Here is a 14854-nt window from a genome sequence, read left to right as displayed (position 1 = left end):
CGCCCGCTCGGGAGTGGGCGGGGCCTGGGAAATCTGAGAAACTCACATTGGCGGGAAAATTTGGGCCAGGAACGCCCGCGGGAGCTAATAGTCGCTGGGTGGCCACTATCAAGTCGCCTTTCTTGGATCCTCAGAGAAGTTACCTGTGAGCTGTAGATTCCTGTCAGTTTCTCACCGGCCCGGCCGGATGCACCCGAGATTCCTGGTGTACTGCTCAGCCTCTCATTCAGCGTCCACAGAGATTTGTGGTGTTGGGTAGCGAGAAGAACAGGACTGCAAAAAAAGACCACAAATAATGGTCCATTTCTTCGTGTCAACGGTACTCTTCCTGGAGTATCTTGTTTCTGGACATGATTTTCTTTCTACTTTGGAATCCTTTTCCTTACTCCTTATTTTCCAGGCGTTGTTGTCACTGATCACTATCATTATTATCAGACTTTAAACTTTTTGAGGGCATTAATGTCTTTGCCGTCAAAACCAAGCACGATGCCTGAAAGAATAGGCAACTGAGGGACATCTTCTTCCGAAATAGGTATTTTCCTTTTTGCGAACATCTTTTAGTAAATTCTCAGAGAAAATAGTTTAGGATAGCTCTACAAACAGCTGCCAACCTAAAATTTACTGACTGCCAATGATGAGTTCTTTTCTTTACGAAGAAGAAAGGATGAGTACCTAGACTCAGGTAAGAGTTGAAAGGGGTCTTTAAGGATCTAAGCTTTGTCAATGAAGAGACTCAGCTCCCTTAAATGATTTGTTCAAGTTAGAGCAAGTTGGTATCGCACTTTAAAAACCTTGTCACATGTATTTTGGACACTTTTTTATATTAAAATTTTTCTAGGTTAAACAAGATTCCCGATATTCTGCATTGTGAACATATGATATTTTATTTACCGAAACCCCCATTGTTTAATATTTAAGTTTAATATTTAAGCCCTCTCCTGGAGCTCCCTGTCTGGCTCAGGGGGTTAAGGATCCACATTGTCCTCGTGAGGATGCGGGTTAGATCCTTGGCCTTCTCAGTGGGTTAAGGATTTGGCGTTATTGAGAGCTGCGCTATAGTCCCGCAGCTGCAGCTCCGGCTGGACCCCTAGCCTGGGAACTTCCATATGCCACAGGTGCAGCCCTAAAAAAAACCAAAATTATCCCTCTCCCAAGAAATTCATTTATGAGCTGCTTGATATATTTTTTTATGTGTACATCTATACTCCTTTAGAATAAATTCCTGAAAATCAAAGGATTTAGTGAAATGGCTATTTCTAAGAATTTTATTAAAAGTGTTACAAAAACCAAACAAACAAACAAAAAAAGGAGTTCCCTGGTGGCTCAGCAGGTTAGGGACCTAAAGTTTTCTGGTTACTGCTGTGGCACAGGTTCAGTCCCTGGCCCATGAACTTCTGTATGCAGGCACAGCCAAAAAAAAACAAACAAAACCAAAAGTGCTAAATTGCTTTCCGGAAATATTTTACCAAAACATATTCTCAACAGTAGTATATGAGAGAGCTCCCCTTCTTAAATTCACCAATACTGATTGTTGTCATTTTTCAAAATTACTGTTATTTTAGTGGACTAAATTAACTGATTGTTCTCTTCTGTTTTCCCAGCACCCAGCAGGATGCCTAGCATGTATTAAGAGTTTAATATATAGTTAAATGAATGAGTAATGAATATTAGATGAATGACTAAATAAATGATCATTTAAAAATATTACGTAGGGAAATTCCCACTGTGGCACAGTGGGTTAAGGATCCAGCATTGCTGCAGCTGTGATGTAGGTTGCAGCTAGTGCTTGGATTCAGTCCCTGGCCTGGGAACTTATGCTGTGGGTGTGGCTGAAAAAGAAAAAAATATATATATATATTATATAGTATATAAACATTTTGACAGTTCTTTTCCACATATCTATATATTCACATGCCTCGCACATATGTATAATACATATAATTTAAATGTTTTTTGAAGTATAGTTGATTTACAATGTTGTGTTAATTTCTGCTTTACAGCAAAATGATTCAGTTATACGCATAAGTATTCCTTTTCAAATTCTTTTTTTTATTGCTTTTTTTTTTCCTTTTTCTTTTTTATTGTTTTTTAAGGCTGTGCCTGTGGAGTATGGAAGTTCCCAGGATATTGAGTATAGTTTCCCTTGCTATACAGTAGGACCTTATTATTTATTCATTCTACATGTAAGAGTTTGCATCTGTTAATCCCAAACTCCCAATTCATCCCTCCCACACCCCCTTGGCAACCACAAGTCTGTGCTTTACATCTATGAGTCTATTTCTGATTCATAGATAAGTTCATTTGTATCGTATTTACTACGTTTATTCCACATATAAGTGATATCAACATATAATGGTTTCAACAAGTAAAATCATATCAAACTGTTTTGTACTAGACTCAAAAGGTTGAAGCCATCTTTTCATGTCCTTAAGTAATAATCTGTAATATTTTAAATAGTTGCATAGTATTCTATTGTATGGAAATACAATAATTTACTTAATTATGTATGGACAATTACACTATTTCTAAGTTTTTGCTATTATAAAAATACCACAATGAATATTCTTTTTTATTTTATAATGATTTTTATTTATAATGAATATTCTTATACATGCACACATTTTGTGTACTCCTCTGATTACTCTTTTTTTTTTATTACTCTTTATGATGAATTCATAGGAATAGAATTGCAAGTACAAAGGGAAACCCACATTTTCAATGATGATAAATATGGCCAAATGGCAAAAATAGGAAAATTATATCAATATGTTTTCTAGAGTTCCTGAGAGTCCACTTTCTCTACACCTTCATGAGCACTCGATAGTGTATGAACTTTTTTTTTGGATAATGATTTTTATTTTTTTATTATTATAGCTGTTTTACAGTGTTCTGTCAATTTTCTACTGTACAGTGTGGCGACCCAGTTACACATACATGTAGACATTCTTTTTTCTCATATTATCATGCTCCATCATAAGTGACCAGACATAGTTCCCAGGGCTACACAGCAGGATCTCATTGGTGTATGTACTTTTTACCTTTGTCAGGTTGTTAGCAGAAAAAAAAAAGCACTTGCTTTTTTTAGTTATATTTTTTGATTAATAGTAAAAAAAATCTTTTCATGTATTTCTTGGTTGTTTATGTTATTTAGTGAATTGCCACTTCATTTCTTTTCTCAATTTATTATTTTGTTAATTATTTTCTCATTGATTTGTAGGAGCTTCTTGCCATTAGGGATGTTAACCTCTTATAACTGGGTTGCTTTTATAGAATGAGTTTGATACAAAGAAAAGGAACTTACAGAAACTAGCTCAAGTAAATACGGGAGAGGTGAGGGCAGGACTATAGTAAATATGTAACAGAGTATATAAAAACACCCAAGAATAGGAAATCTTGACTTTTTTATTTACTAAAGTATTCCTCTTGCCTGGAACAAAGCCTGGCATTATACTAGGCACTCACTAAACATTCAATGCATGAATGAATTATGGCTCTTTCATTCTAAAGCCTATCCTTTTGATTATTACCTCCTAATCAGATAGCAAATATCTGGGGCTCTGTGATGTATTCTTTATTCATGATAATTGACGAGACTCCTCAGAATGACTCTTATCAAAGTTCCACTTGTAAGCCACCAGAAGGGGCATTTGGTTGGTCTTTTTGTCAAAACTGAATGTCTTCAGCAGTTGTTAAAATGTTTAGGAGTTCCTGTTGTAGCTCAGTGGTAACGAACCTGACTAGTAATCATGAGGAGACAGACTCGATTCCTGGCCTCACTCAGTGGGTGAAGGATCTGACATTGCTGAGAGCTGTGGTGCAGGTCACAGACATGGCTCAGATCTGGCATTGATGTTGCTGTGGTGCAGGCTGGTGACTACAGCTCTGATTCGACGCGTAGCCTAGGAACTTCCATATGCTGCAGGTGCAGCTATAAAAAGACAATAAAATAAAAATGTTTATATCAGTTTCAGCTACTCCATGCATGTTTGGGGGACTTGGCTTAGGATACATCTTGGTCCTTAAAAGAGGTGAGAAATTGATCAATAAATATATTCTGTAAGAAGACTGGGTCACCAAATGTAGTACTATTTATTTAATTTAAAGGTCATTGGTAGATGGGCCTTTTCAAAATCAAATACAATCTATTATTTTATTTTATTGTCTTTTTGCCTTTTCTAGGGCTTTTTCTCACGGCATATGCAGGTTCCCAGGCTAGGGGTCTAATCAGAGCTTGTAGCCGCCGGCCTACACCACGGCCACAGCAACTTGGGATCTGAGCCGCGTCTGCGACCTACACCACAGCTCATGGCAACGCCGGATCCTTAACCTACTGAGCAAGGCCAGGGATCAAACCTGCAACCTCATGGTTCCTAGTCGGATTTGTTAACCACTGCGCCATGACAGGAACTCCTAAAACCAATTTTAAATAAAAGATAAGTTCAAATTTGTCCCCCATGGGCATGTAAATCTCATTGTGTTACTCTGTTTGGCAACTGACATTGGAATATTGAACAAATGAGATGTGTAGGGTGCAATTGCAAATAACTTTCCCACTGCATGTTAAAACATACCCTGTGGAATTATTTCTTCCCTGCTCTGAATGAAGTATGGCACAAATATAGTGACTGTTCTGTCATTTAAGTGAAAAAGACGTTAACAGCTAATTCAACAGCCTCAGATCAGTAGTTACTGTCTAGTATAATAACTGGCAAATAATAGCAAAGCCCTTTCCCTCCTCTGCCAGCTTGAGCCTGCCACAGTGAGAGGGGAATGGCTGACTTCTTGTCTATGTCTTAGCATAAAATTTCTCTCCATGCCCCCTCCCACCACCACCACCAACTAGGTTGCCTTACTTTTCCCAAGTTGAAATAGAGGAAAGAGCAAGAGAGTTCTCAACATGGTAGAGTTCTGTGAGTAATGGTTGATGCTCTGAGCTTAGCAAGTGTTTACACTTGATCCTTATGTTATGTGTTCTTTGTAAACACCTCCATCCCCAATGAGCAAATTCTCTCAGTCTCTCACCTGCACTTGGGTAAATATATGTCATCTAATCTAAAGCTTAGTGTCAGTTGCTAACATCCGTGGTAGGTTTACACCTCTAGCTCTTTTCTTTGGAGTTTTCCTCATACTTCCACTTAAGCCTCTCTGGTCAATATCTAAACCAAAGAAACACCCACCGAATGGCTTTGCCTCACACCTCTGGGAGTGCAGACTTTGACCAAACTCAAAACTCATCTTCACAGTTAGCCAACCAAGTTGTCTTGCTGCCTAGATTCCACTAGAATGTTAGCTCCTAGAAGGCAAAAGATTTTTGTCTATTTTGTTCCCCTCTGTATTCACCTGTGCCTAGAATAGTGCCTGTACTTAATAAATGCTATTACAAGTATTGAATAAATGAGTTCCTCAGGTATGAGCCAAACATGAATACACTGTGACTCCCAGCTTAGGACCCCTGTATCTAATTTCTATTAAAGCCTCTCTCCCTAGGCATGCAGTAAGTGGACAGCTAAGAGTGGCAAAAGCAGCCCCCATCCTTTTTTCAATTTCTCCTTTTGGTGGTCGTCCACTTTACTGTGGAATGTGGCAATAGTGGGCACTTCATTTTCTTAGAGCATCAGCCAAACCTTATACAGAAAGAGTCCCATTTTATTTTATTTTTTTGTCTTTTTGCCATTTCTCAGGCTGCTCCCGCAGCATATAGAGATTCCCAGGCTAGGGGTCGAATTGGAGCTGTAGCTGCCGGCCTATGCCAGAGCCACAGCAACCCGGGATCCGAGCCGCGTCTGCAACCCACACCACAGCTCATGGCAACACCAGGTCCTTAATCCACTGAGCAAGGCCAGGGATCGAACCCGCAACCTCATCGTTCCTAGTCGGATTTGTTAACCACTGAGCCACGACGGGAACTCCAAGAGTCCCATTTTGACATCCTGCCACACACATATAACAATAGTACTTATTTGTTTACAGGTTGTCTCCATCTATTAAATCATAAGCCCCCAGAGGACAGAGACTGTGTTATGTTTCTCTTCACATGTATATATCTAATATATCATACAAACGAGGTACTCAGTGAAGTTTATAGAGTTTGTGGATGAATAAGCATACTCTAGCAGGAGTAATAATTCCAAATATATGGCATAAAGCCAGAGATCAAAGTCCAAAACTCTTTTTCTAGTATTCTCTAGGAGAAATCTTTTAAATATTTTAGCAAAATTACAGAATTGCTTGCACTTTCGTATCACCATGCTAGATGTTCTCTGCCACCCCTATAGATCTGCTTCACCTCTTAGGGATTACATCAGCAAGTTTCCTTCCTCTCAGGCTTCTGGTTGAGCTCAGCTGATGGAGGGCACTAGGAGATCAGAAGGCAATAGGAGAGAGGGATCACTATATTTATTACCCTGGCTCCCTCCATTTTGGCCACATGTTGGCAGTGGTACTGCATCCTATCTTGCTGTTTCCCTGCTCCCATCCTAATTATATTCTCTTAAGTTGCCTCTTTGGAGTGTGCCATCTGTTTCTTGCTGAGTTCCTGACAGATACAATAATATTTTCAATTTTTAGAGGGTGCACTATATATACAACACTTTTTTTTAATATGAGAAAAGTCTGTTCTCTTTTCTTGAAGTTTGGTTTATGTTATACTTCCAGGCACATTGGATATTGGTAGCTCTGAAATAGCTGGAAAGCGGAACCTGAAATTATGACACATGCCTTTCCCTGTTTTCTACCTGCTCAAATATACAGGAAAAAAGTCCATTTACAGTTGGTTTTATATTTTTTCCAATTATAAAAGGAATACACATTTATTTTAATATTTTTTCAGATGCAGACAGTATGAAAAATAACCCCACATAATCCACTAGGTAGAGAAAATTACTGTTAGAATTTTAGTCATTTTTTTCCTACAATAATATTTATCCAATGAGGCAGGAAAATTATCTTGAGAATACATTTTCCAATATTTATAATATGTAATACATTGTCTTTGTGTGCATATGCGTATTATGGGGTGTTACTCTCAGTCCATAGAAATAAATCTTGCATTTCTTTTTTTTTTCTTTTTTCTTTTTTTTATTGAAGTATAGTTCATTTACAAAGTTTTGTTATTTTCTGGTATACAGCAAAGATATATATAATTTTCAATATTCTTTTCCATTATGATTTAATCCAGAATATGGAATATAGTCCCCTATGCTATACAGTAGGACACTGTTATTTATTTTATTAGTTATTTAAAAATATTTTTTTGTCTTTTTAGGGCTGCACTTGCAGCATATGGAGGTTCCCAGGCTAAGGGTCGAATCAGAGCTATAGCCGCCTGCAACAGCCACAGCCACAGCAACGTGGGATCCGAGCCTCATCTGCCACCTACACCACAGCTCACAGCAATGCTGAATAATCCTTAACCCACTGAGCGAGGCCAGGAATCGAACCTGTGTCCTCATGGATGCTAGTCAAATTTGTTTCCACTGAGTCATGATGGGAACTTCTAAAAAAATTTTTTATGCTGGATTTACAATGTTCTGTCAATTTCTGCTGTACAGCAAATTGGCTCAATTATACATATATACATATATTTTTTTTTTCTCATATTATCTTCCATCGTGTTCCATCACAAGGGATTAGGTATAGGTCCCTGTGTTATACGGCAGGACCTCAATGCTTATCCACTACAAATGCAGTAATTGCTTGCATTTCTTTAGATCAGTGTCAACCTAACCCTAAGTTCCCACCCTGCCAAGCTGGTGGGAAAGTCAATCTCAGTTATTTTTGAGCATTTCTTCTCCATATAGTATTGTACAAAGTTTCTAGGGCCTTAATTATTGTGGAAATGCTTGGATTTACTTCAAATTCTTTGGTACTCGGTCCACATTGATTTACTGCTGAACTTCCCTTTTGTGCCATCTTCCCTCCAGGCCTGATGACTCCAGTATTCCTTTACCACATTTAGAGCTCAAGAATCTGGAATCAAGTGAGTGAATTTGGCAGCCCCTTGTATCCAGGTACAGCTTTCCTTTCTGAGGTTTTGCCACCTTCCTGGGTTCTGTCACAGAGCAAGACAGCAGTCTTGGATGTTCACTCAACTTACAGGCTTCAGACTTCTGAAATCTTGAGGCACCCTCGAAGGCATTCCTTTCTTTTATCCCCTTCTCATTTCAAAAGACAGGGAGAGCCTGTGTTGTCTCCATGCAGCTTTTTCTTTTCTCATTTTCTTTTCTTTCTTCCTTTCTTTCTTCCTTCTTCTTCCTTCCTTTCTTTCTTTCTTTCTTTCTTTCTTTCTTTCTTTCTTTCTTTCTTTCTCTTTCTTTCTTTCTCCTTCTTTCTTTTTCTTTCTTTCTCTCTCTCTCTCTCTTAGAATCTCAACAAAATAAACTGTCACATACAGTGAAGTGAAAAGTATCTGAGGGAGAGTTGTTATGTATATGTTACAGAGTTGAATTCTTTTTTGGATTCTTTTCCATTGTGGGTTGTCACAGGATGTTGAATGTAGTTCCCTGTGCTGTGCAGTGGGTCCTTGTTGTTTGTTTATTTTATGTATAATGGTACGTGTATATTAGTCTCAGGCCTAGTTTATCCCTCTCCCTCCTTTCCCCTTGGTGGTCATGGGTTTGTTTTCTTTGTCTGTGGATCTCTTTCTGTTTTGTGGATGGGTTCATTTGTATTGTTTTTGGATTCCACATATAGGTGATATATAGAAAGAAAACTGCCACAAATATTTCTATCAAATTTTATATACTTATTGTAAAACTTGCTTTTTAATATGAAAATTCTACCACAAACATTTATTCATGTCACATGCTTTTAAATGTCTGTGAAACCATAAATTATTCCATCATATGAATGTATCATAATTTATTTAACCAACATTTGATAGCCTTGAGATAGCTCACTCTAAAGATAGCCTAATCTCTACCCACTACCACCTTTTTTTTTTTTTTTTTTTTAATAGCTACTCAGAGACTAAAGTCCTCTCTGGTAATGCTAAAGCTTGGAATAGAGCAAATTGGCATTAATAGACATAATCTAGAAGAATAACACTTTAGCATTATATCTAAACTGTGTAATATGGGAGTTCTCTGGTCGCACAGTGGTTAAGGATCAGTGTTGTCCCTGCAATGGCTTGGGTCACTGCTGTGGTGTGGGTTTGATCCCTGGCCCGGGAACTTCCACATGCTGTGGGTGAGGCCAAAACTATGTGATATAATTTTCCTTCCCTCAGTATGTGTGACCAAAAGAGAAGCTTGTACAAAGGCCACTGGCATACTTGAGTTGTTCAGAATTTTTTTTTTTTTCAGAAATTAAGCTATTATTACAGAATGTCATCTAGATAGCTGAGTAACAATAAATGTCCATGGGAAAATTCCAACTTGGCTCTTATTAGAATTTATTTAATTCTAAAAAAATCCTGAAGTAAATGTCTTTAAATAGAGACGTACTGCTGTTTTTCTGGCTTATTCTTTCTGCAAAATACCCTTATTGATCAATTTTGCAACCGCTGGTTAAGAATCAGAATGTACCCTAAGCCAAATCCTTAAATCATGCTTAAAAGTGCTGAAAGCCACTAATTCCAAGAGACCAAAATGTTCCTTCTGTTTGTCTACAAGTGGGGCTCTGATAGAAGAGCCACTCTAAGAGTTCCCTAGTTGCCTAGTGGTTAGGGATCTGGCGTTGTCACTGCTGTGCCTTGGGTTTCTGCTATGGTGTGGGTTGGATCCCTGGCCTGGGAACTTTTGGATGCCATGGGTGAGGCAAAAAAAAAAAAAAAAAAAAAAAAAATCCAGCCAATCACCTTCAACTCACAGAGCCACTAATATATTCATAGAAGGGATTGATGAAAATGACAGGTTTTGGAGTTAGATATTTCTCTCTCATTCAACAAATATTTCTAACCTTACTATATGCCAAGTATTATTACTAAGATGCTGAGAATTTCTCAGTAAACAAAACTGATAAAAATTCCTGAGGAGCAATGTTATGGGATGAAATCAAAGAGGAAATCAGTTGGGATTGCAGAAGGTATAGGGCCTTTAGGCCATAGAAAGGACTTTGAATGAGATAGAAAGCTATTAGAAGGGTTTGTACAGAGAAATTGCAGGACTGACACTGTGTAAAAGAATTATCCTGACCTTTGTGTTGAGAACAGACTAAGAACAGAGGCTAAGCAGGTTAACAAGATCAAGACTATTACAGTAATCTAAGTGAGAAATGACGGTGGTTTGGACCAGAGTTGTAATGGTGAGATGTAGGAAGTAGTTGGTATATTTTGAAGACAGAGTCAACAATGCTTTGCTAATGAATTGAATGTGGCGTGAAAGAAAGAAAGAGGTTTCAGAATAGCTAACATTTGATAACTTACAAAGAAGAGTTTTTATGTGCCATTCACACTAGTCTTTTTTAACATTGCTCTGAGCTTATTGTGGTATATGTATTGGGATTTCTCTGTAAAATGAGTGTAATTTTCCCTAAATTACAGGTATGTGGCAACTAGGGAAGTTGTTTGCATGCCAATTCAAATCATCCTATGTAAAAATACTGTTATGGAGTTCCCACTGTGACACAGCAGGATTGGCAGCATCTTAGGAGTGCTGGGACACAGTTCCATCCCCTGCCTGGCACAGTGGGTTAAGCAGTTGAGGCACAGGGTGTAGGGCACAGTTGTGGCTGGGATCTGATCCCTAGCCGGGGAACTCCATATGCTTCGAGGAGGCCAAAAAAGAAAAATAAATAAAAAACAAAAATAAAAATGCTGTTATAAGATACAGCAGTTATCCTAGTACCTTTTATTTATTTTTTTTAACTTGAAACTAAGCCCTTTATAAAGACCATAGCAGGAAAACAGGGTACTTTTTAAAACATTGCTGCATATAAAATGTTTGAAATTTTTAATTTTCTTTTATGCATAAAGTATGGGGAAATACAACAAATCAAAACTAATTTTTTGTGAAGAGACATTGCATTTTTTTAGACTGTTTCAAAGTCAATGTGTATTCTACAAAAGAGAATGATTTTGTAAATTAACAGATTGAAGAGTAGGTGCTGGCGTCATATACTTTCTAATAAAAAAATCAAATAAATATTACATACTGAAATCTAAACAAACATACAAACAAAAAACCCAAAACCAAATAGCTAATGTTTTTGGCCTGAGCAAATGGAAGGATGGAGTTGCAATGAATTGCAACAAAGGAGAGATGGGAGGAATAGGTTTGTGGGGAAAATGATGAATATGATTTTGTATAGTTCAAGTTTAGGATGTCTGAGATTCTAATGTCGATATAGAGTAGTTAGTTGGCATATAAGTCCAGGCTAGAGACCAAAATTGGTCATCATAGAGGGGTTATTTAGAGCCATGAGACTGGAGGGAGAGTAGGTTGTAAAGAGTTCCAAGAATTCAATGCTGGTACACTCCAATGTTAAGACAGAATGGGGTTTGTATTTAAGCCTAGCTACTTAACAAGCTCTGAGACCTTTGATGACTTATTTCACCTCTCTGAACCTTTGCTTTTATTGTTACTATTGTTGCTTAAAGTAAAATTGAGATCATATTGGTCAGTATCCTTTATAATTACCATGATGACTAAGTGAATATCTCATTGAAAGTGCTTAGCATGCTGCTTGGCACACGATAAATACTCAATAACTATGAGCTACTATTATTACTACCTTTAAAACCAATATTTGTCTTCTAAAATGTTGTTGGTTGCCTTAGTGATAGTATTCTCATATAATCAATATAATAAGAATGCCTGTTACTTATCTAAATAAGAGGTGGCAAACTGGAAGTAGACAGCCACTCCCTCTCCCCTATCTAATATCCTAAACAGGTTACACTTTTAGCCGAGAGCCTTCTTTTTTTTTTTTTTTTTTTTTTTTTGGTCTTTTTGCCTTTTCCTGAGCCACTCCCACAGCATATGGAGGTTCCCAGGCTAGGGGTCTAATCGGAGCTGTTGCTGCTGGCCTACTCCAGAGCCACAGCAACTTTGGATCCGAGCCGCATCTTCGACTTACACCAGCTCACAGCAACGCCGGATCTTTTAACCCACTGAGCAAGGCCAGGGATTGAACTGAAACCTTACGGTTCCTAGTCGGATTTGTTAACCACTGCGCCATGACAGGAACTCCCCAAGAGCCTTCTTTGTCAACTTTTTAGCTTTTGAAGTTCTCTTACTGCTTAATTTTGCTTTACTCTCTTTCGAAAAGTTTGAGGGTTTTTTTTTTTTTTGTCTTTTTTGTCTTTTGTTGTTGTTGCTGTTTCTTGGGTCGCTCCCACGGCATATGGAGGTTCCCAGGCTAGGGGTTGAATCGGAGCTGTAGCCACCGGCCTACGCCAGAGCCACAGCAACGCGGGATCCGAGCCGCGTCTGCGACCTACACCACAGCTCACGGCAACGCCGGATCGTTAACCCACTGAGCAAGGGCAGGGACCGAACCCGCAACCTCATGGTTCCCAGTCGGATTCTTTAACCACTGCGCCACGACGGGAACTCCAGTTTGAGGTATTTTTATTTAGCTGCCAAGATCTATGACACATAGTAATACTCTCCTTTAAAGCTTTAGCATTCAATATGGCTGACTGCTACAAAAATAGAAACATGGATGGTGAAGTTTGAAATAGGGACATCCTTCTTTAGCATATTTGATTGATTGATTGTTTTTTTCTTTTTTCTTTTTGTCTTTTTGCCTTTTCTAGGGCCACTCCCACAGCATATGGAGGTTCCCAGGCTAGGGGTCTAATCGGAGCTGTAGCTGCTGGCCTACGCCAGAACCACAGCAACGCAGGATCCGAGCCTCGTCTACGACCTACACCACAGCTCATGGCAACGCCGGATCCTTAACCCACTGAGCAAGGCCAGGGATCAAACTCACAACTTCATGGTTCCTTAAGTCAGATTCGTTCACCACTGAGCCACTAAGGGAACTCCTATTTTTCTTTTTAGGGCTGCACCCATAACATAGAGAAGTTCCCCAGCTGGGTTAGTGGTTAAATTGGAGCTGCAGCTGCTGGCCTTCACCACAACAATGCCAGATCCCAGCTGCATCTCACGGCAACGCTGGATCTTTAACCCACTGAGTGGGGCCAAGGATCGAACCCAGATCCTCATGGATACTGGTGGGGTTTGTTACTGCTGAGCCACGGTGGGAACTCCTGTTTAGCACATTTGAGTAATCATTTGGTCTGGAAATTATTTCATCCTTTATTTTAAAAAAAGCCTTTTAATTTTCAGAAATAAATAAAATCTTGTTGAGGAGTTCACTGTGGCTCAGTGGGTTGACGATCCAGCATTGTCACTGCTGCAGCTCAGGTTATTGCTATGGTGAGGGTTCAATCCCTGGCCTGGGAACTTCCACATGCCGCAGGCAAGGCCAAAAGGAAAAAAATAAAAGTAAAATGAACTCTTAGTACCCTAGCAAAATAAAATGTATTCTGGTCTCATTTTCTTACAAATAACCCTGAGATTGTTTGGAAAACCACTTTCTATATTAAAAACAGGCATTTCTTCCTTTAATGGGTCAAAGCCAGCAATTTTTTTTAAGTGTCAAAATGGCTTCAGAGTTTCTTTTCCTTTGGCCTGTTGCTGAGGTGGCAAGGGTAACCATTGAGAAATAAAAGAACAGAGACATTTTAGGATCGAAAGAATATTCTTATAAATTAGGCAACATTTTTCATTTGTTGCATTTCTTTTTCTTTCCTCACAACAAGATGGGAAAATTCAAATTATTCTACCAGGAGGTTAATAATTCCTTAGATGTTCTAAGTGACGTGCCCTTTGAAATCAGTGTTTTCTAGAATTGAAGTCCAAAGTTACATGCGCAATTCCTTTTTCTGCTGCTAGGTGGCAATTAACACCTTGGAGAGAAATAAAATCACCTCACCACCACCCCTGTCCCCAACCAGAAAGAAACGTGCATTTTCTCTTCCTTAAGGTAAGCATTCTCTTAAGGAATTATCCCTTTCCTGCTTTGTTTTGTTTGAATGAATTTACATTCACTTTTTCCTTTAATTGTTAAGGATAACACACTACAAGTTCAACACAGGCTGCTATAGCTAGGGAAGAATAGATCATATCTCTTAAAGAGGGTGGTTTCCAGAGTGTATGTTCATGAGTGATATAGAGTAGGAAGTTGCTATAATTTCCCTGCAGCATTTTGTTTTTCTTTTTCTTTTCTTTTTTTTTTTTTTTTTTTTTTTTGTCTTTTTAGGGCCACACCCAAGGCATATGGAGGTTCCCAGGACAGGGGTCCAATCGGAGCTGTAGCTGTCAGCCTACACCACAGCCACAGCCACAGCCACAGGGGATCCTAGCTGCATCTGTGATCTACACCACAGCTCAGGGCAATGCCAGATCCTTAACCCCCTGAGAGAGGTCAAGGATTGAACCTGCGTCCTCATGGATGCTAGTCGGGTTTGTTAACCACTGAGCCACGACGGGAACTCCAGCATTTTGTTTTCCTCAATTTTAGTAAAGAAAAATTTCCTGTGAAAGGAATTACAACTGGCCCACGTAGCATTATGCCAAATGTAATATAATTAAATATAAAACAAAAATGGAGAAAGAAAATAATTTTAAATTCAATGTGGTAAACTTGCCTTTCCAAGTGGACTATTGGAAAAACAATGAAATAATTCTTCATAAGAGTCACAAAGTGGTGCTGTACAAAAATATGTATATTTTTTTGAATAACCTACCCAGATTTATCTATTCCTAGCAAAATTATTTAAAGACTACACATATATTTACAAGTCAAGTGAATCTGATCTACATCCTTTTAAAAATATGTTTAATCGTGGACATTGCTTTTCATGACCTTCTTTCCCAAAAGAGTATATGTAGTGGGTGTTTGTTTT

General features: G+C 38.5%; 1 long non-coding RNA gene across 2 annotated transcripts in view; it reads left to right on the top strand.

Annotated features, from left to right (window-relative positions):
- Positions 29–14854, top strand: part of LOC106507279 — an 80317-nt gene continuing 65491 nt past the window's right edge. Inside the window, exons 1-3 of one of the 2 annotated variants that reach the window (XR_001303160.2) lie at positions 29–682; positions 7923–8009; positions 13842–13932. This is a non-coding gene — a long non-coding RNA (uncharacterized LOC106507279). The remainder of the gene's footprint in view (positions 683–7922; positions 8010–13841; positions 13933–14854) is intronic. The other variant, XR_001303159.2, reaches the window with a different exon arrangement.

This window comes from Sus scrofa, chromosome 2, assembly GCF_000003025.6.
Source record: "Sus scrofa isolate TJ Tabasco breed Duroc chromosome 2, Sscrofa11.1, whole genome shotgun sequence".
Classification (NCBI taxonomy): Eukaryota; Metazoa; Chordata; class Mammalia; order Artiodactyla; family Suidae; genus Sus; species Sus scrofa.
The sequence above is the reverse complement of the archived record's forward strand: the minus strand, read 5'-3'. Positions and strand labels throughout refer to the sequence as shown.